Source organism: Anguilla anguilla, chromosome 10 (assembly GCF_013347855.1).
Source record: "Anguilla anguilla isolate fAngAng1 chromosome 10, fAngAng1.pri, whole genome shotgun sequence".
NCBI lineage: Eukaryota > Metazoa > Chordata > Actinopteri > Anguilliformes > Anguillidae > Anguilla > Anguilla anguilla.
Window position 1 is genome coordinate 18,298,759 of NC_049210.1, and position 7,811 is coordinate 18,306,569.

A 7,811-nucleotide genomic window follows, 5' to 3' on the forward strand; every position below is an offset into this window, starting at 1 on the left:
ATAGGTGAAATCTGACGGTGTTATCAGCCTCGTGTGGATTATAAAGAGTTTTTTTTTCTTCTGTTGGACAGTTGATGCTTGAATTCCAGTGAAGGGTATCATCAACTGAATCTGGTCACTTTTGATCCTCCCCATTGCAGTTCCCTTGTACTATACCAGGAACACTGTACTGTTAAACCTATTAACATATTCAAAAAATGAACTGTACCTCCTAAAACAAATATGATTTGCTCATTTGAAAGGTGGCGTTTGTCATCCAGTAACTGACTTGTGCCACATAGCATTGAGCAGTTTGACGTGAACAATGATTTGGCCGTACCTCACAGAGGAGACAGCCAATCTCATTTTACATTCGCTAGTTCTCACAACAAATCACATGCATGTAGAGCCACCACCACATTCTTTCCTTCAATTTGCTATATCGTGATTATCGATTATAATAGCATTGTTTTCTTCTGTCAATTCTTCATGTAAATACGTTACCCTCTGTGTCGAGAGAATTAAGTGTGCTTACTAAAATGCACCGCAGAGATTACAATCCTTTAGAATGATTTGTACCATTGATTTTACTCCATGTGCTTTCTTCAAAAAAGAAAAATAACACCAGTCTGCAATTCATTCATTCTGTATACAAAAATGAAGGCATTACTGTTATTGTACAGTGAAGCTCATATCTTTTGCTTATGTACTGTAGTTTACATTCATCACTTAATGTCTTCAGCAGCTGCTACAGGTGAACCCTTTCAGTGTTACCTTATTTAATGGCATGTTCGCAATATAGGGGCTCAAAAAGGACTTACTGTACATGAGCTAGCTTATCATTCAAATGTGATTCTGTCTCTCTCTATGGATCAGTGTTGGGTACTCATGGGTGATGTCACACCCTGTGAATATAAGGACCCATGTACAACAATGAAAACAGTAATATAAACAGGAGTCACCTGTGCTTTCCTGAATTGGGTATATTGCCATTCATAAATCATACTGTGAAACAAAAGTTCTTCAGCCTTTGCCACTGATTTAAGAGACGGTCTCACTAACCGAAAGACTGCTCTTCGCAGTGTGCATGAGATCAAAGCAGCACGCTATGTGAATAGCATGCTATTATAGTGGAGAATCGAACACCTGGCTGGTCTGGTCTTAAGCAGGTGGGAGAGTGCTCGCGTCGTGCAACGAAAGAAGAAAAAAAAAACGATCATCTGGCGCTGACGTGTGCTCCTCATTGCAGATTTTCGAGATGATCGATCATTCGAAATCGCGCTCTGAAACCGGTCGTAAATAAGGAAAAGAACGACAATGATGGTGTGCATCCCTGAAGACGGCGGCACCACGTTGCGTCTGCTGGGAGATCGGAGCAGGGAGCAACCAGAGAACGCTATGGAAGTGTTCGCCTCCTTTTAGATGCCATTACTCAGGGGAGAAGCTCCTGGACAGTTACTGTACACTACAAGGACTACGGCTGGGCATTGTAACTAGTGCCAATTATAGCAGACTGCAACTGACCTATCCTCACCAGTAATAAATGCACGGGGTAGTGTGTGAATCTGCTGGTTGACATTTTTTGCTATTAGTTTTCAAACTCTGAGTGTGGGAATAAAGTTGACAATGAAGGCAAAAATCCAGGGTGACCGGAAGAAGCAAAGAGCACACAGCTCATGTGAGGTTGCACAATCAATAAGACAAAACTCTATTGGAATGTGGGTACAAACAAATATATTTTCATAGGAAAGACTTCACTTAAAACAAAATGGAAGCTGCTAGTTCCCTGGAGATTTGAAGGTTCCTCTCAGGCTGCAATAAGTAGTTAACCCCAAACTGTAGTGTTTCAGCCCAAAGAAAATTACCTTGGTTTTGTGAAGGGGAACTAATCTCTCTGAGCATGACATAGGACGGGAAAGGCCTCTTACTGTTATTATGATGTGTCGGCTTGTGTTAGCCAGGGCAGGCAGGTGGGGTAGCGTGTGGGAGGGGCTGGGGGGAGGGGTGATCTTGAAGGCGGGGCACGGAGATAGAGCGGTAGCTGCAGCCGAAGTCTGAACTATAACTACTGGACCTCTCTAACAGGACATTGATGGACCAAAGGCTGGGGGGGGGGGGGGTCAGGTTAAAGTGGGTATACATGTATTTTCTCCTCCCCTCACACAAAGAGAAGGCATCCTTCTGCTTTTTGACCCTTCTTCTTTTTCCCCCATGTCCCTCGTTCCTTCCTCAAGTCCAATCTTGCTCCTCACTTGCCTAGTTAAAAAAAAAAACAACAAGAAAAAAAAAATCCCCATCACAACTAACTCAAAGAGTGGTGATGTGGAGTTTGAGGGATTTCAGAATTCTTGGTTAAATTGGATGTCAGGGCTTCCGCAATGTCGACACATGCTCTGCCATCGCCAACACCGCGTCTTCGTCTTCCGCGCTTCTTTTTTTGGAAAATAACTGCACAGACACTTTCCCTTGGAAGTGAAATTCGCTCGTCATTTTTTTATAGCGACTTGTCCCCCCCACAACCCCCCCCCCCCCCCCCCCAATTGTTTCTCACTTAAATTTCACAACTCTGTGTTTTGCAGCTAACACACTTCGGACGTACCTAATCAGATGCTCACGTTAACAAAAGCACAACGATAGTACGCCTTCTCAATGTTTTTACACAACAGACCCAATTAAGAATTTTTCCAAGATCAAATGTCAGGACTGACAGGCAGAGACAAAGAAACTTAGCTTCAAAGTTAATTACAACCCCAGGATGAAAGGCAGAACATGGATTGACGTGCCACTTGCGTAAAACAAAGTTACATGTGTAAAGATAGAATGGAGCTCCACGATGAATGTATCAAAAGGAACGCCAGAATGATTAATTTTTTCCTTTTTATTTTAAATTAGTTGCAATAAAAAAAAGTCCTTTTGCATTACTCTTGTGTGGACTGTAAAGCTAAAACCACGGTAAAATTAGTGTTTTGAATAAAAGATACATTTTTCACATATAGAACAGAATAACGTCTGTATGTGTGAATATATGAACATACGTGGGCTCATTACGGACATCATCAAAACACAAAAACAAAAGACCTAACAATAAAATCATTCCAAAATCCTGCAATACTGGATTTCTCTGGTGTAACAGCGAATATGGATCTTCAAATAACAAAATATCACATGCTCGCAAATGAACACACGCACGCACACACATGCATACACACACACACACACACATCAAGCTGATGTAACACCTAATAGTCATATTTTTTTACTGAAAGAAATACACCCTGACAAAGTGTATTTCTTTTATAGGTATATTTAAAATTATTTGTCTGACCTTTTTCAGTGATCACAAGATGAAAGCCAGTGGTCATAAATGTATGTGTATTTACGTCATCAGACGCATGTGTTATGCGTTACCTGATTATGTAATGCTGTACATGTTGTACGCTAAATCTTTTATTAAGACCGCTTAATATGTTACAATAAATAATCTTGCATGTTTATAATCTACTTCATTTTTAACAAAATATTTTATTATTCTACATTAGCTAGCTGCGCTCTATTTATAGTCTAGCCAATACACTGTGAAATGAATTATTTCACATTTATATGTCCCCTTATATGTCACATATTTGGCTCAACGCAAAATTCATACGGAAAGATTTATAAAAACATAAGCCTAGTAGAACAGGAGTGTTAAGCATGTTTGTCTTCTCTTCATAAATCTTCCGACGTGTCACCACGTAGCCAGAACATGCAAACCTTCTCAGATGCGGAATGCCTCGCTCACACACACACACACACACACACAGCAGCTGTGTCTCTTCAGGAAGACAGACACAATGACATGCAGGCGCACAGAGAGCGGGGTGCGTTTTAGCGCTTCTTTCATCCGTCCGGTTTTAGCATACGGCGTCTCCTCAGACTTTATTATTATGCGATGTCTTCTGAGACTAATGATAGATTTGTTACAGCAGTTTTCATTCCGGCCTCTTTCTCCTTACTGTCTTGTTTCAGACAGGCCGAAACAAACAGACAGCCCTAATGGGCACGGGGAGTCTTCAACTCAAATCCAATGCAGAGGCATAGAACAAGGCACTTCAGGTGAGCTGCTCATCGATGAACACACACACACACACACCTGCATGCACATGCACACACACACATACATACACACACACACAGACACACACACACACACAGATATACCTGCATGCATATGCACACACACACACCTGCACGCACATGCACACACACATACACACACAAACACATACATACACATGCACGAACACACACACAAAAACATGCACACACACACACACACACACTAACAGAATACATGTTAGAAAGAGGACATCAGGCATTCGATGGGATCCAGCTCAGACACAGCGCCCCGCAGAAGGGCAGACGTGCGCACTCAAACCGTGTTTTATTTTTTTTTGCGGCCTCATTAACTAATATTCTCTGGGAAAGTGATGTGAATGACGTGCGCGGGGGAGTTATGGGATGATCTAAGAGGCGGGTCGGACCGGAGAGCCGGATGCTCTCCGGTGTTGTCACAAGCCATTTGCTGACCTTTCTGTAAATGTTTATTTGAAAAAAGCTAAACGCTCGGGTCAGGCCTCGGCGTTCTCCGCTTTGATCATCCCGCTCCTCCAGGCCAGACAGGGCCCCCGAATACCTCTGACAAATAGCAGGGGAACTGATGAACTTCAGGAATCCCCAATCTTGTGAAAGGGAGGGGGGGGGGGGGGTTTGTGGTAGTGGTGGTGGTGGTGGTGGTGGTGGGGAGACCCTATCAGCTGGAAGAGAAAGGAGGCAGGGCTGGGGAGGTGGGATAGATGTTGAGTGGGTGGGGTCAATACGAATGACGCATCAGATACGCATTTTAATATTTTAACGCGAAGCGTGTCTTTACGGAAAGGGAGAGGTCCGCTCTAAGAGGCTGAAAGCATCTCTGATAACATAACTCGCCTCTTACGCGAAGAGTTGGAGGCGGGCGGGGGTGGGCGACAGGGAGCAGGGAAAAAGTGTGTTTCTGTGCAAGCGGATAATTAGGGCGCATTCACACACACTGTCTCTGGCTTCAGCTACGAGGATTATAAGCTGCAATTGCTCCTTGTGTGGGATCTTTTTAAAAATGTTGGACCAAGCTAAACCACACCGCATCCAGTGTAGTGACAGCGAGTGCAATGATCGGGCAATTGTTTTGTTTTAGGCTGCTTTCTTCTGTCTTTTTTGTTTACCCAGGAGGCTAAGGCTTGCTTTGCAACCAACAGTTTAGTACTTTTCAAGTACACAATACAGATATAAGTAAAAATATATAAAAAATATTGACTTAAAAGAATGATATCAACTACCTCTCTTGTACCTTTAAGCCAAATAAAATCAAATCTATGGTGCGTAGTGTGGTGAAATAACCTATAGCTGAAAGCCCTTTTAATATTTTGAGGTTTCGCAGAGGAATATTTAGCCTGCTACTTGGATTGTACTGAACAATAAGTTTGCAGAGGAATGACATAGCAAGCCTCTTAAGTCTCTTATGGGTTGTCCCAATTGAGTTGTAATGCATATAAAGTGCAGCAAGTCTGGAAGTGAAGTGGCAGTTTTTGTGCATCCTGCAGACAAGCAAATTGTCTTTCTCCGGTTAAGGAAGACATTTTAGAAATATTTTCAAGGGAAGATACAAGAGGCCTCCTGGATGGTAAATTCAGCTAATCCGGTAAGCACTTGGTGTGGTGATGATTCCCAAACTCCAGAATCCAACCCTGACTGTGCCAGCGCTGTCTGCAAGTGAAACTCCTGCAGGGTCGTTGCGTGGTTGGCCGTGGCGTCACCGGGGGAGTGCTGGAAAGGTTTCATCACCCAATCACACAGGAGAAACTCCTCCAGCTTATCTGCATGCAGGCACTGTGGAGCACCGACACCTCAGGTGGAGGAATGAAGAGTGAAAAAGAAGCAGTGGTCAGCAGCATGAGCTTCCAAGAGCATATGCGGGACTACAGATGGGCTTTCCAAAATTCGGAGAAAAAAAAAAAAACAGTAACGAATAAGGTAGAAAAATAAGAAATAAACATCAAACACTTCATAATAAACAGAATGTATTAAACAGTTAAATGGAAAAAAAACCTGTTCCAATATAGCATTATAGCAGCATTGATTCTTACAGGAATGCATATTCCATTTTTATTTTCTCCTTACATTATTCCCTGTTCTCTTTGTTTTGACCTAATACACGTAGACTCATGGATACACCTATCCCAGACAAATATAAAATATAAACTGTCATTGCATTTCAGCAGCAGGCGGCAAAGGCAATAATCTGAGCCAAAATGGTGACTATGTGCTCAGGTCACAGGAACACAAATCAACTCCCAAACCCAGGTGCGGTGGTGTAGCAAGCATCCATCCAAAAATAGACTGTGTGAACGGTCCACAGGAACACTTCCTGCTTTCAGAGCGCTGACCGGCCCCGGTTTCTCCAGGCAAGGTGCCTCCATGCACCGCAGGTTTTCGGGGGCTTTTCCCCCACTTCTTATTTTGCAGCGGGGTATTTCCGATAGGTTATCTCATGCGCGACAAACTTATTGAATCACACGGCTTGTCTGCCGTCTGCAGAGAGAGGATAACAAGGACGGCAGTAGGACCGGCAGTCACCCAATCACAACCGACAAAAAAAAGCAGGTTACAGCTGATAGTCACCTGACACTGTAGCGTTTCAGCTCGCGACGACACCCAACCCCCCCCCCCCCCCCCCCCCCCCCCCCCCCCCCTCCCAGGAATTATGATTGATGACCCCATTACGGTCTGTGCATACCACTAACACTAAGCTCTTTCGCTGTAGTTATGAATCATACAATGGCAACGTGCACCTGAAATTTTATGGATTGAGAATCTGAGGGTTGCCAGACAGGCAGGCTTAAGTAGCGAGGTTTCCGGCGTGCCCAAGGTGAATTCAAATGCAGTTCTGTTCATTGCCGAGGAAGGATTTGAATTGATCCACCTGCACACTAACAGCCTGGGTAGCCTGCTTCTGTTAGTCAGAGGACGAAGATTCCATACAAATTCTATGCACTTACTGTGCTTCGTTGTGGATAAAAGCGCCTGCCAAATAAATGCAATGTAAATCACTCTATATGTTTTGCTTCTGTGTACAGTATTCCTCTTTACGTTATACACATGGCATTGCTTCATTTTACAGGTTCGCCATTTAGCAGTCTTATGAATGACATACAAAGCTTACATTCTAAACATTCAATCTATTTACACAGTATGATATTCACTGTAGCAATTCAGGTTAAGTACCTTGCTCAAGGGTAATATGGCAGTGCCTCATCTGAGAATCAAACCCTGCCCTCAAAGTCTAGTTCCTTTACAATTACCCCACACTGCTGCTCCTCAAACATGATGATGAGAGCACTGGACTCCAGCACCCCGCATGACCCTACTCAGAAGTGGGGATAGATAATAGATGGATGGATGTTTCCATTTGGATGGATGCACATTAATGTACTGAACACCAGAAAATGCACAATCACTTACATCTGTTACGGTATGTTTAATCCTTTGAATGGTATGCACTGTTTCAAGGTTTTTGACCAGTGCATTGCTTGGTGGATTTCCTGGCAGTGCACTGCCATTGTAGCCTTGAGCAAAGTACTTAACCTCAATTGCTTCAGTAAATATCCAGATATAAAAATGTATCTATGTTATATGATTGTAACTGTTGCACATTATGTTAAAGATTACTCAATAAAATGCGCTTGCAAAAAATGTGTGCAATAAAAATTTCCCTGGCTAAGGGAATCTGCCAAGATAAAATGTAATAACTCACAGCT

At 43.0% G+C, this 7,811-nt stretch overlaps 1 long non-coding RNA gene across 1 annotated transcript in view; it reads right to left on the reverse strand.

Annotated features, from left to right (window-relative positions):
* Positions 1-6,195: 6,195 nt before the first annotated feature.
* Positions 6,196-7,811, reverse strand: part of LOC118237454 — a 107,911-nt gene continuing 106,295 nt past the window's right edge. The window contains exon 6 of the long non-coding RNA XR_004767173.1: positions 6,196-6,585. This is a non-coding gene — a long non-coding RNA (uncharacterized LOC118237454). The remainder of the gene's footprint in view (positions 6,586-7,811) is intronic.